Source organism: Tursiops truncatus, chromosome Y (genome assembly GCF_011762595.2).
Source record: "Tursiops truncatus isolate mTurTru1 chromosome Y, mTurTru1.mat.Y, whole genome shotgun sequence".
Classification (NCBI taxonomy): Eukaryota; Metazoa; Chordata; class Mammalia; order Artiodactyla; family Delphinidae; genus Tursiops; species Tursiops truncatus.
Window position 1 is genome coordinate 270,380 of NC_133428.1, and position 15,030 is coordinate 285,409.

Here is a 15,030-nt window from a genome sequence, read left to right on the forward strand (position 1 = left end):
CTTCTCATTGCGGTGGTTTCTCTTGTTGCGGAGCACAGGCTCTAGGCGTGTGGGCTTCAGTAGTTGTGGCACGCGGGCTCGGTAGTTTTGGCTCACGGGCTCTAGAACGCAGGCTCAGTAGTTGTGGCGCACGGGCTTAGCTGCTCCACGGCACGTGGGATCTTCCCGGACTAGGGCTCAAACCCGTGTCCCCTGCACTGGCAGGTAGATTCTCAACCACTGAGCCGCCAGGGAAGTCCGGTACTCGGTTATTTTTGCACAATGGAAGTACCTCGGAATTTGCAACCAATAACACACTTCATTGAGAGAAGTCTTCTAGACACTTTGAACGATCAACCTGCACGTACACAAAGCACCCATAACGCATAATTCTAACCCTTTCCCGTTTGGTTAATCTTTAACACTTCCGAGCTGGTCTGAAATGTATTCAGTCATTTGCACCGTACCGACAAGCAACTAAGTTGAATTCATTTTTGGATTTTCTAGGATACTTTATTTTTTTCACCTGACTGACACCAGACTTTCTCACAGTTACTCTCTATGTCTAGGACATAGTAGCCGGACAGGAGTGAGCCACCGTGGGGCTTTACGTTTTGTTCACGTGCGCATCTGTCCCATTACGTCAAACCCAGACTCACGGAGTCTTAGATCTACAGTGAATATCTTATTTATAGAGGCCATTTATTTATAGATGAGGAGTGTGACCAAGTAGGTCATTCCTCTGACCGAGAAACCAGCAGAGTGTGCAGTCAGCTGAGCTAATGACACAGCAGAAACGGAATGTCAGTGCTTTAGGGATAAAACCTAGGCAATTTCTACGTACCCTAATTCCCATTAAAATTCTTAACTCTGTTGACTGATCTGCCTTCAAGATGTTAATGCTTCCCTGTTCTATCGCTGGTATCGGAAACTTGTGAACTCGTAAGCAGCAATTATTATTAAGATAAATGACTGCAAAATCACAGCTAAATGCGCACAGCGTGCATTCTCACATAAGGCCTGATTTCATGCGGCAACGGCTACTGAACGTGAGTATTTTCCAATTCCTAAAATGAATGTTGCCCACCTTTTTAGAATTCTCATTCCTCACTGCCCTTTCCTGCTACGTGACACTGCTAACTAGAATAAACTCGTGTGGGTGCCCTTCCGTCAGTCCTCCAAAGACAGGGGCTGGAAGGACACGCAGGCTGGGTCTCTCGGACACGATGGCTGAAGAGTTTTATGTCTGCTTCTTCCTCGGTCTCATGTGGCTGAACCACATCAGCGTAAGTTTACTCTCACGTGCGGTGGCTGCACGAGGCAGTTCTAGTATGAAATTCTCTGGGGAAAGCAACACTTCAGACAATTCGCGCGAAGCAGGACCAAGAAACCTATCAGTTAAGTAAAGCCCGCGTTTGCCGTGATGAAGCACTCTGGCATAAGCCCAGCGACGGAGCAGGTACCACTGACCTCTGGAAATGGATGACGTGGGGCACTGAAAGGTAACATACCTCCCGGAAGCAAAAGCCAGTGCGGGGCCTGGCACTGCCTCTGTCGAAAAAAGACTTGAGTTTTCCTAGTTTAAAAGGGAGACTGAGCCTTGAGATAGAAAAAAGAACACATGAGCCTTTCTGTGAGTCAACTACCTCTCCTGACTGGCATCAGAGTTCCCAGATTCCTAAGGGCGTGAAGGTCCCCCACTGGCTTTTATAGTGTGGGCTTGGGACGCCGGAATCACATAAAATATAGAGAATCTCACCGTGCCCGATCAGGAATACGTATGCCCAAATGTGCACGTGTGGGACAGAGCAACACAGCATGTGTGTCATGCTTCAGGGCGACATGGATGCATTGCCCACCACTGAATTCGTCACCATGCTCCGATCTCTCACAGACTTGGACAGCCGACCACCAGTGGGGTCGGAACCTGGAGGTCACGCCAGGTTGTCTGACCCTAAATCCCGTCGTCCCTCCACTGCACCACTCGGTCTATCTTTAGATGGTACTTCTGAGGGACTCTTAAAAATAAAAAAAATAGAACACCGGTCCCTCTTCTAAGAGCTTATATCTGCCTCGAAGGCCAAACTCTTGCCTATGTCTTGTTTACCCATCTCGATCATGCTGCATTCACGCCCGGTCTAAGCCGGCTTTCTCTTCTCTGGATTTCAGTGTGGCTTTGTTTCTCAGAAATTTACACTCGGCGCTTGCAAAGGGTAGTGGCTCCCTTACAATACATCCCTTACAATGCAGGCTGGCAGACTCTCTGAGCAGCAGTGTGGTCCCGGAGTGACCTTGGCTCAACCCCAGAATCCCTCGCAGAGGGCTATCAGTTAAGTAAAGCCCGCCTGTGTCGTGACGAAGCCCTCCTGGTGCCATGAAGCACTCCAGTGTGTCTCCTGGTGAGTAACGTAACTTTTCTGTGCCATGAAAGGAGCACAGTGCTCTACAGTTACACTGCACAAACTCACATGTTCAAATACACACAAAGCCAGACGTGTAGGCTTGTGCAGAACGACAGTTACAATTATAATCACAGCATGGGAACAGCTGCACACTGGGCATTGGAATTCTGCTGTGTTCCTTTTGTTCTATGTTCTCTGTGATTTTTAAAGAAAAAATAAAAACCAAGATGAATCTTATGTGTATTTTACCACAATTAAAACATAAATAAAAATAAAAAGCCAAGATAAATCTACAAACATTTTCATCAGTCACTTCCACAAAGGAATGAATGTGAGAATTCCCTTAAAGGGACTAAAACAGTCACACAAAATTGTAAGAGAATAATGCTTTCGTTTCAACTGGAACATAATCACATTTATCCCTAGTTTTTCTTTCTTTCTTTTTTTTTTTTTTGTGGTATGCGGGCCCCTCACTGCTGTGGTCTCTCCCGTTGCGGAGCACAGGCTCCGGACGCGCAGGCTCAGCGGCCATGGCTCACGGGCCCAGCCGCTCCGCGGCATGTGGGATCTTACCGGACCGGGGCACGACCCCGCGTCCCCTGCATCGGCAGGCGGACTCTCAACCACTGCGCCACCAGGGAAGCCCCCTAGTTTTTCTTAAATGGAAACAAATTACTTGGTTTTCAAACAACGGAATTCTTAAGTGAGCAAGCGTGTCTAAGAAAGAAAGAACAGGATCACATGAGAAAACAAATGAGATTAGACTGAGTGTAGATGCTACAATTCTTGACTAGCGGTTATCTTCACGCTACACGTAACCAAATGATTTTATCTGCCTGCCTTTCTCTATTTTATTGATACCATTTTACCAGCCTAGGAGGCAACAGGCTTCTTCATGCAAATATAATTTCAAACAGTTTCAAAAATGCAAATGCCCTATTTCCTATAAAAAACAAATATAAAGGAAAACTAGAATTTAAGTGAATTTCCTAGTTTAAGCTTAGCCTGATTTCCTTTGAGCTGTTCAAATTTCTCTCAGGCCTTAAGATCGCTTTCATGAATTAAAGAAAATATGTTAAATGCGTAAGTATATAGGTACTTGTGTAAACTAAGAAGCTCTGGGGATGGTATTTCTGACAACAAATTAAACCGAACAAAGTGTTACCCTAAAATGGTACTTGGAAGATGTCATTGTTAACAGAGGGAACCAGTGCTGTGTCAGATTTCCGGTTGTGTGAAGAGAAATCTTCACAAGTCACACACAGCTCTAACTGCACAGAAAAGCACTTTGCAAAAAAATGCTGAAAATGCCCTTCCGTTGTAAGGATGACATTTACATGGTTTTACAGAAATATCACAGATTAAAAATAGAAGACAGTGCCTTTTAGTAGGGCACAAACCTTGTTCCCAAAAAAGTATATGAGAAAAGTATGTGAATTTTGAGAAATCTTTCTCAGTTTGGATCCTCCATTATACAGAGATTTACTTCTTTTTCAGTGGGAAGAGACAGTCCCTTACAAGGACAGGGAGGCGAACTCTGGCACTGGGAACAGAAAAGCACATGCACCTGAAGTGGGTGAGTTTCGAACTTGGTTGGGGTTTTACCCCTGCATCTCCGACCGAAGGAAGTCTCCCCAAGGACTGATGCTTAACTGTGAAACGGTGACACAAATGAGGTTCAGAACGGTGTGATACATTAGGGAGACGGCTTGATGACCCACCAAGACCGCTGGAAAAGCCCCCGTACGCGAGCAGAGCATTCAACAGGTGTAACTGTGCTCATCTGACTTGCTGTCATGTTAACCTGGTCGATTCGAGGTTGGCAGACCTGTTCTTAAAGGGTCAGGCAGTAAACAGTTTTCACTCCATGGGCCATATAGAGTTACAACCACGCAATTCCACCACTGTAGTGAGCAACAAAGACAATACAGACGTCAATGGGTACAGCTGTGCTCCGAGGAAACGTTCATTACGTGCAATAAAGTTAATAGAACTTTCATGCATCACGACTTGTCGCTCTTCTTGGTTTGATTTCTTGGACCACTTAAAACTGTAAAAACCATCCTTAGCTTGTTGACTGTACAAAAGTAGGTAATGGGTTAAATTTGGCCCACAGGCTCTAGTTTGCTAACTCTTGTGTGAGATAAGATGAAGCACGGTTAGATTCCATTGCTGTCATACCTTACCAAGATTACTTAAAAATGAACCTCCAGGAAAACAGGATGGTTTCTCAAAACATTCAGCATACAATTATCAGATGATCCAGCAATTCCATTTCTAGGTATAAAACCAAAAGAACTGAAAGAAGGAACTTGGACAGATGTTTGCAGCCCAATGTTCTTAGTAACACTATTCACGATCGCCAAAAGATGGAAACAACCCAGATATCCACCGATGGACGAATGGATAAACAAAATGTCGTCTATACGTACAGCGGAATATTATTTAGCTTACAAAAAAAATGAAATTCTGACACATGCTATAATGCGGATGAACCTTGAAGACATTATGCTAAGTTAAATAAGTGAGACACAAAAGGACAAGTAACCCAGGGTCCCCCTTACATGAAGTACCTAGAGTAGTCAGAAATGGAGACAGAAAGCTGGGGGGGGGGGGGGCGGGGAATGGAGAGGAGAGGAGAGTTACTACTGAGAGTTTTAATTTGGGAAGATGAAAAAGTTCTGGAGGTGGATGGTGAATGCACTTAAAGCCACCGAACAGTACACTGTGTACTTAAAAGGGGTTAAAACACGGTAGATTTTATGTTACATAGGTTTTACCATAATAAAAAAGATCTCAAAGAAAATGAACCTTCAATGCAAATGTATTTCTTCCAAAGACCCTGCTGTTGGCTACAGACAAACTTAGATCGAAATGTCTATAACAATTTACTCTGAAGCAAGTCAAGAATAAATGTCTGCTTTCTTTCCATAACCCAGAGTCAAACTCTCCAACTGTGAAAAGAAGTTGTCCTCAGTGATCTTCAAACTCACAGGTGACATTCTGAGATACTTCCCAGGGAAGCAGAGGCACTCCCTAGAAACAGTCGCAGGATCTTGGTAGTTTCTGGAATATCTGAATGTCAGTCAAACCCAGAAAGCCTTAAGCAGCCTCTGTCCTTGGAGAATTTAGCTTCCCAGTGGCAGAATGACATGTTTTGGTTAATTAAATTTGTATTGATCTTCGTGGCTGGGAAATGGGATCAATGTTATTGCTAAATCAAGGCTAATCGTAAAAGTCATTCAAAAAAATGAACACATTTTGCCGTTATATGATGATCAGGACCGTACCTGTGATTGGAGCAGAAACTCCAGAAGCCCAAGAAAAGTAGCAGGTATTCAGATCTACTTAATCTAGAGGCTGAATCACTTCTTCCCACCTAAGACGAAAGCTGCAAGGTGAGGGAAAAAAGGGAAATTTAAGCGTAATTCTTAGTGGACGCCGTTTCCCTCATTAGAAAGAAAAGAGTTAAGAAGAGTAAGATGATATTGATGCACCTTCTGTCAAGAGGTCTCCTGACGGCAGGTTCACTAGATTCTGATCTCCTACAAGCTTACTTTGTAAACCTCTATGAAAATACAAGGGATTATCGCATGACTTTGGAAACCTTTTAGCCACCGTAAGTTTCCAGAAGGAATCTTTTTTTTTTCCTGGCTGTGCCTCTTGGCTTGCAGGATCTTAGTTTCCCCACCAGGGACTGAACCTGGGGCCCCAGCAGTGAGAGCAGAGTCCAAGTCACTGGACTGCCACGGAAGTCTCCAAAGGCATCTTTCTGACCCTTGCCTTGCTTTCTGTTTGACTGCAAATCGAGCCCCTCTGGACAGGACTGCACTGCCATCCATGTTCCCCGTGAACTCACCCAGCCCCTGGCTTCAAACCCCAAATACATGTCTCAGGGTCCTGGCCTTCCCAGCTGCACACGCATCTCTGGACCAGCCTGCCTAATGGATCCACTGCGAGGTCCCACCAGCATCTCGCACACGGCATGTCCACAGCGGAACCCTTCACCCACCCGCCACCCACACCAACTTGTCTCTCCTCCAGCCCGCCGTGCGAATAAATAACACCTGCCTCCTACTCAGGGTCACGTGCCAGACCCACACTCCTCCAGCTAGGCCGTCTGCGTGTCTACTGGCGCTCCCCGCTGAAGAGTGTCCCAAGTCTGTGCTTTCCTTCCCAGGTCCGCTGAGCTATGCTAGTGGAAAATGAGACTGGGACTTCCCTGGTGACGCAGCGGATAAGACTCTGTGCTCCCAATGCAGGGGGCCCAGGTTTGATCCCTGGTTAGGGAACTAGATCCCATATGCATGCCACAACTAAGGAGCCCACCTGCTGCAACAAAGGAGCCAGGGAACCGCAACTAAGACCCAGCGGAAGGAAGGGAGGAAGGAAGGGTGGAGGGAGGGAGGGAGGGGGAGGGAGGGAGGGAGGATGGGAGGAAGGAAGGGAGGAAGGAAGCAAGGAAGGGAGGGAGGAAGGGAGGGAGGAAGGAAGGGAGGAAGGAAGGAAGGGAGGAAGGAAGGGAGGGAGGGAGGGAGGGAGGAAGGGGGGAAGGGAGGGAGGCAGGCAGGGAGGGGGGAAGGGAGGGAGGAAGGAAGGAAGGAAGGGGGAGGGAGGGAGGAAGGAGGGAGGGCAGGAAGGAAGGAAGGGAGGGAGGGAGGGGGAGGGAGGGCAGGAAGGAAGGAAGGGAGGGAGGGAGGGGGGAGGGAGGAAGGAAGGAAGGAAGGGGGAGGGAGGGGGAGGGGGAGGGAGGGAGGAAGGAGGGCAGGAAGGAAGGAAGGGAGGGAGGGGGAGAGGGGAGGAAGGAGGGAGGGCAGGAAGGAAGGAAGGAAGGGGGAGGGAGGGGGGAGGGAGGAGGGAAGGAGGGAGGGCAGGAAGGAAGGAAGGAAGGAAGGGGGAGGGAGGGGGAGGGAGGAAGGAAGGAGGGCAGGAAGGAAGGGAGGGAGGGAGGGGGAGGAGGGAGGGAGGGAGGAAGGAAGGGAGAAAGGAAGGAAGGAAGGGAGGGAGGAAGGAAGGAAGGAGGAAGAAAGGGGGAAGGAAGGGGGAGGGAGGGGGGAAGGGGGGAGGGAGGGGAGGGAGGAAGGGGGAGGGAGGGGGGAGGGAGAGAGGAAGGGGGAAGGAGGGGGAGGGGGAGGGGGGCTGCCTTATGCCTGGAACCCACCTGGAGCCACTTCAATCCCTCCCCCACCAGCAGCCACCAGTTAGTGCAGAGGGAAGCCGCTGGAGGGTTCCCAGTCCAAACACATCACCATTACCATCACATCCTGTAAGGAACTGTCTGGGGGTCCCCTGCACACAGCTCTCACCTCATCTCCTGGTCAGTCGCTTGCCTCCATCATGCTGGCCTGGCCTCCTTTACGTCCCTCGAGTTTCTAGAGCTCCGTCCCGCTGCCTGCCCTTTGCATGTGCTGTTCCCTCCTTCTGGAACTCTTTTCTCCGGGCTCTTCCCAGCTACATCCTTGAGACTTCAACTCATCAGTCTCCATTTCTTAACTCCAGTGTGGAAGCGCTTCCACCCCAAGCCCCTTGGCCACATCTCCCTGCTCACTCTTCACCGCGTGTGCTACTCTCAAGGCATCTCGCTGACCAGTTCCCGTTTACTGCCTGTCTTCAAGCAGCAGGCAAGCCCCAGCAGGGCACGGCCTCTGCATCCACATGGCTGAGCTCAGAGTGTGTCCAGCTCACGCGCCATCCGCAAAGCTAAGCTTTGTGCCAGACGCCACGGAGATGCTTAATAAGCAGCCTAGGACACGGAAGAGCATACGAACTGAAGTTCAGATACAACACGATGTACTTAACACCCAAACTCCAGTGAAGATGGCATTTTCCTCCTTGACGACTCACGTGCCGTTTTCAGGTCTTACAGGGCTTTTATACCAAGCATTAACGACAACCACAGAGTGTGTGCGCGTAAGCCGTGTGGAATCGCATCCCTCTAAATTCATACGGTTATGAGTAGATGCTGGTGCACCCCCGTGTCACCTACATACAAGAGTTTAATACCAGCAGTACATAAGACTGACAACCAGGCTAGTCCGACACATACATAATTACTAGGCTTCACTCTTTGCTGGAAGGTCTAACAGTTAAAAGATAAAGGGCAAAAGGTTCCCGTAAAGGAGTCTGCCGCTCCCAGTGGCTGAGCCTGCTGTCTGCTGTCGCCAGCCAGGCACAAACTTACGTGTGCACAGCTCAGGAAAGTGACACCAGGAGGCCCAGGGAACTGACACACGCTTACCTGTGCCTGCTACTTCCTCTACAGAAGCAACTCAGGGCGGGATGCCCGAGACGCAGGGATGGACGTGCACAGCTGGAAAGCAGCGCTCAGAACCGCCCCCCCGCCCTTCTTCCCCCACCTCCGGATACACCTGCTCCCAAAGCCAGTCCAAGTTTGCTCAGCTGTCCCTGCGGCTGCAATGACACCCTTCACTGAGATATTTCACATGAAGTATGAGTGCACACAGAGCCTTGCTTCTGGTTTTTTGCTAAAATGAAGTTGATGCTCTATGGACAGGGTGAGTGGGAATCATTTTAACAGACGCTGTGAAATTAGGTGTGGGAAAGACAACCACGATGACTGGAAGGCAAGGTGGAAACGTAGGAAGATGCAGAAGTTGAGATTTCCGTGCAGGTGTCTTTGAGTTTTCACTAGAAACTGGAAACCACATGAAATACACTACGGGTGTGGATGGTGTCAGAGCAAAGGGCAGAACTTCCTGGCTGTGAACCTTCCTCAGAGCAAAGGTACTGGCAGACGACTCGATATGCACGTGCTTTAGGTTAAAACAACAACAACAAAAGTAAGGTGCGTTTGCATCTTTTTTTTAATGATTCCCAGCTTAACTGACTTTTCCAATTAACATGACAATGCTCAGGTCAGATGAGGGGGGAGGTTTCCAAGGTCCTTTCTTACTGAACTGCCTACTTCATCCATGTGAGAAACATCCATGTCTAACGTGCACAGATCAAGAAGTCACTTGTGCTTCCAAGTGCCAGGAAGTTCTGATCGTACCAGTTATTATCGTTCTGATCGTACCAGTTCTTATGCCAGGAAGTTCTGATCGTTACTCACCCTTCTTGGAGTCCTGAGAAGGCCCAAAGTTAAATGGCTACAACTTTATAATACCAAATTCATGCAGTAAATCACTATATCACAATATTCCAGACACCCCCAATACTCTGAAGCCCCTTCACCAGACACAAGGGTCTAAATGCTGAATATATAACACAAATAAGAGTATTTTCACTACAACTAGCTTCTTAATATTAGAAAAGGATACACAATGGAATTTGAAGTAAATTCATACTGAAATGAGTAAATCCTGTACTGTGTTGAATATATTAGCTTATACAAATTCATTTATGAAAATTTTATTTAAATGCAGCTACCTGTGAAGTGAGCTATGTATCCATGAAATATGATAAATTAGAAAACAAATCATCATGCTGATCCTCTACATCTAATCCCTCCTCCTCCCCCACCTCTGTCTTTACTGACTTAATGCTCTCTGGGGGACATGAGTGTAAGTCAAAAGCCTTCTGGAGCCCAAGACCAACGGTTTGCCGGTTGCCTCCTTGGGCTCCCATGGTACGCCGTATGCACTGCCGTGAAAGAACCGAAGATCCTTGTATCCGTTTGCATTTATCTATCTATTCTGGTGGGTCTCAACTGGGGTGATGCTACCCCTGCCCCGGGGGGAATATCTGGCAATAGGTGGAGACATTTTGGTTGCTATAACGGCTGGGGGGAGAGCTACTGGAATCTACTGGGTAGAAACCAGGGATGCTGTTCAACATTCCGCAATACAGAGGACAGCTCCCACTACCAAAAAGATCCAGTTCCAAATGTCAACAGCGCCAAGCTTCAGAAACCCATCTCCTTATGTACCTGGGGGATTCATCTGTTCTTCCTGCAACCACTTTTCATGTGCTATACAAGCTGAACCTTTTTTTCCCCTTGCTCCTATGCTGTCTATAAGACACCTTCATTCTATGTAAGAACTCAATCTTGCTGTCTTTCCCGCATTCAAAGACTCTTCACATTGTAATGGGCAACTAGCATGTCCTCAAAGATTGGCAATCCACACAGCTTTGACACTTCTCTCTTCTAAAGCTACTGTCTCACAGGCCTTCCTGGTGGCGTAGTAGTTAAGAATCTGCCTGCCAATGCAGGAGACACAGGATCAAGCCCTGGTCCAGGAAGATCCCACATGCTGCGTACCAACTAAGCCCGCGCGTCACAACTACTGAGCCCGCATGCCACAACTAATGAAGCCCGCGTGCCTAGAGTCCGTGCTTTGCAACAAGAGAAACACTGCAACGAGAAGCCCACGCACGGCAACGAAGAGTAGCCCCCGCTCACCGCAACCAGAGAAAGCCCGTGCGCAGCAATGAAGACACAGCCGTTGTGAAGACACAACGCAGCCAAAAATAAATGAAATAAAATAAATAAAATAAATTTATTAAAAAAATAAAGCTACTACCTCACAAAAATAACTCTCATGCCAACTCCTTTGCTCTCCACAGGTTAACTCCCACTGGGAAACGAATACATTCTCCCAAAAGTTAACAGACTAAAAACACTGTAGATATGCCACTCAATTTTATGAATTATGGGTCAGATAATACCACTATCAATGCACCATATTTACTACAAAAATTTAGATCATCAGCTTCATCAAGAGGGAAAAAAGCAAAAGGCAAAAACCCAAGGATGGTCTGAATCTTCCAGATCGCAATGAAGCTAACCTTCCACTCCACCCAGAAGGCACTTTGTATGTAGTCCTGCACTGTTGTGACCAGAGAGCCCGTGTCTACCATCGGGGCAGGGTTCGTGGAGGGATGGAGGGGGAGGTGAGAAAGGAAGACGACATGATCAGACGTGCATCAGCGGGCTAAGAATTTACACGGCATCTACCTAAAATGCAGTAGAGCAACCTCTTTAACACATTTCATCAGAACGTGCGCCACGAGAAGCTGTACTCGCCACACACCACACATCTAGTCGCTTCAGCCCCAAACAAGCTGGTCAAGCAAAACAAACATGATGTCCTGGAGCCGGCTCTGCTGCCTCCCCCATCGCATTATTCCTACCGGATTTTAATGGCTCCATCAGTCAAAACGGTGTCACACAGAGGAAGTCCCCATTTAAGCACTCATAAATGGGGCTGCTCCCACGTGCACATTAGGGGGAGAGAAGTCCGCCATAAATGTAAGGAACTAATTCATCACACACTGGGACCTCACACAGCTGCGTGTATCCGCATTTATCTCCTTAATTTCTACACGGCATAAACCTCCGTTTAACAGTGTGATTCTCACCGAATGAAAATTCACGGTGGCAGGTCAAGAGGTGCATTTAGAACTGATACACTGGGTAAGAAATAAATATAATGATTTATAAAGCTCCCTGGAAAGCAAAATACTATGAAAGGCCTAGTAATACATAAAAGCGTTCATTTGCATAAATTTTAACAGCACCACCACTGTAAGAAAATATAGTCTGAGTTTTCTTTATTGGGTCAGAGTATGTTATTAAAACAAAATCAGGGGCCTCTTATTAATCACCTCAATTCTTCTCTAAATCACTATCCGCTCCACTCAACCTGCAAGACAATAAACTTCTCAGGAGCTGAAAAGAGATCATGCCCAGGGAAAATCACTAGGTTTGCTCATTTCTACACAAACCCCAGGAGCGGTCAATTTTTCCTTACACTCTTTCTAGCTGGCAACACTAAAGAGTGTTGTGTCGTCTTTTTTTTCAACCCGGTACTATTATATAGAGGGAGGTGGTGTTTTATGTATTTGTTGAAAACAAAAAAGAACTTAAATGAACTTTAATTTTCTACTCACATGACTGAAAATTATAAACAAATAATTCAAATACACCATATTAACATTTAAAGATATTCGATCAATACTCAACGTTTCTACTGTATTCCTCTTCTGTGGGTGCGGGTGTATGACTGTTAGTATCTGCTCTTTGCTAAATAACGCCCGTATTTAAACATTATAAAGTGCAACGTAACTGCAAATATCAAAGTGATTTCACACGCACTTGTTTTTGGTACCACAACACCCGGTGTGCCATACCTGACCCATGTTTTTATCCACTAGAATGTAAGCTTTTTGTCTGGTTTGTTCACAGCTATATTCCCTGCATCTAGAAGAGTTCCTGACACACGTGGTAGGTGCTCAGTAAACACTTACTGGTTAGGTGACTGTGTTCGTCTGAGAGATGGAGTGAATGCAAATGACCAAAGAGCATAAAAGTTCATCAGGAACCTTGTGTGCAAACATTACGCGACATGCTATGTGGTGCCAACATCCCTTCCTGTACAGGAAGGCTGCGTTACGAACAACACACACCCGTGTAAAAAGGTAACTCCCAACAGCGCATTAGATGCCCTCCAACCTACGCTGAGAAAGGCAACAGAGTCGCTCCCTTCCATCTTCATTACTCCATGTAATCCTTGTAACACGGGGCAGATCATATTCCCACTTCGTGCACAAAGAAAGAGGTCTCTAGTCACCTGGTTAAAACTCAGAGTAAGTGGTGGCCAGGAGACAGGAAGTACTCACAGTTGAGTTTCAAAAGATGGGCCAGGGATGCGCTTTGCAGGAGCCCTTGCTGTACCATATATGACCCTTGTCCCACAGTCTAGAATTTTGCATCTAACGTGTTGTTGTCTTAGTAACGCCACCTTCCCACTAAAGTGAGGACAGGGTCGGCTAGACTGCCATTATCGGCTCCCCCTCACCCTTTGAGAACAGGACACCTGGATTTTGTGTGGGCACATGGCCACACCCCTTCCAAAAGGAGAAGCTTTCCACGCAACCCACTTCTGGCCAATGGCTATGAGCAGAAGTCAGAAATGAAACCTCTTGTCTGTGCTCTTAAAGGCAATGAAGTCCCCCTCCTCACTCCTACTCAAGGACTGGGACAGGGATGTGATGTGAGGGCAGGAGCTGGAGCAGCCATCCCAGACACGAGGTAAGACAGAACATTGGGGCCCCCATTGTGAGGTAGTGCTTTAGGGAACCAGAGTTCCGTCACCCCCAAAGCTATATAAAGTCACATCCCAGGCTACCAGCTGACTTGAACGACTCCCCTCTTCACTTCCAACGTACTAGAAAGGTTAAAAGCTGCTAACTGATCTCATATAACACAGAGAGATTCATCATAGGGGAAGAGGGAGTAAAGAAATAAAACTATAGCGACTAGTGACTTCCCTGGTAGTCCAGCGGTTAAGACTCTGTGCTCCCAATGCTGGGGACGCGGGTTTGATCCCTGGTCAGGGAACTAGATCCCGCACACCATCACTGAAGATCCCTCACGCGGCAACTAAGAGCCGGTGCAGACCAATAAATATTAAACAAAAAAAATATTTTAAAACTATTGGGACTAATGATTTCCTGGTCAGAAACCTAAGTCTTCACAGTGTGTCTTGGAACCAATTTTAATTGTCTGGAACCCTGAGGTCTTTTACCACATGAACAACGCTTGAAAAACACCCCTTTCATCAGAGGAGGCATCTGGTGGAGGCAGCCCTGGGCTTAATTCCTGGCTCTGAACCCTTACTCATTTCCACAGTCATGGTCAAATTATTCAACCTGTCTGAGACCCTGTATCTTAAGTGTACAGTGGGAATAACCATCTACATCTCATGGGGATGCCGAGGTATAAGAAAGACAGTGAAGACCGAGGACCTGGCTACCTTCCAAGTCAGTCTGAGCACCTGCAGCAGCTAAAGTCCCTTGATTGTGGTCTGCAGGATGGAAGGGTCTGGGGACCCTCTAGGCCACGCAATCCCTCTTAAATTGGTTCACGTGCAAATTTTAAAATTATGTGCCCGAGACATTTTTCGGTGGAGAGAACATGGATTCCGTTTGTCCACAGCTGGAACTGGCACTGTGCAGGTATGTGCACCCACGTGCCCTGGGAAACTCAGCTCAAACTGAACGTCTTTGACCTTGAGCCACAATTTGGAAAGGAACCTGGGAGTGGGTCCTGCTGTCCCCTCCGTTCCTCATTTCTGTGTGTACTGCATAATGTAGAACCAAGAAAACGCCTAGCGCGTCTAGGAGTAACACCCTGAAAGGAAACAGAACCTTGGGTCCTGAGAAGGTACTCCTTATTACAGAAATACGACCACTTCTCCATGCGTTACACCTCATCTGTTGAAATTTGGCGGGAAATGACTCATGGCTAGACTTACCTATTCAACATGATTTTGAGCAAAAACACACAAACACCACTGAGAAGCCAAATCCATTAAGCTATAAAACGACAGACACTGCACTCCAAAATCACCAGACGGACTTCCCTGGTGGCACAGTGGTTAAGAATACGCCTGCCAATGCAGGGAACACAGGTTCAATCCCTGGTCTGGGAAGATCCCACATGCCTCGGAGCAACTAAGCCCCTGGGCCACAACTACAGAGCCTGCGCTCTAGAGCCCGTGAGCCACAACTACTGAAGCCCGCGTGCCACAAGTACTGAGCCCACGTGCCTAGAGCCCAAGCTCCGCAACAAGAGAAGCCACTGCAATGAGAAGCCCGCACACCGCAACAAAGAGTAGCCCCCGCTCGCCGCAAGTAAAGCCCGCGTGCAGCAACCAAGACCCAACGCAGCCAAAAATAAAAAATG

The 15,030-nt window shown here is 47.4% G+C and overlaps 1 protein-coding gene across 17 annotated transcripts in view; it reads right to left on the reverse strand.

Annotated features, from left to right (window-relative positions):
* LOC101330847 (transducin beta like 1 X-linked) overlaps positions 1–15,030 on the reverse strand; it is a 225,313-nt gene that overhangs the window by 82,838 nt on the left and 127,445 nt on the right. For 2 of the 17 annotated variants that reach the window (XM_073799722.1, XM_073799725.1), the window contains exon 1: positions 5,672–5,772. The exons of the other annotated variants lie outside the window; for them this stretch is intronic. The gene's annotated coding sequence lies outside the window, so the exon portion shown is untranslated. Of the gene's footprint in view, positions 1–5,671; positions 5,773–15,030 lie in introns of those variants that run through there. 17 annotated transcript variants of the gene reach the window in all.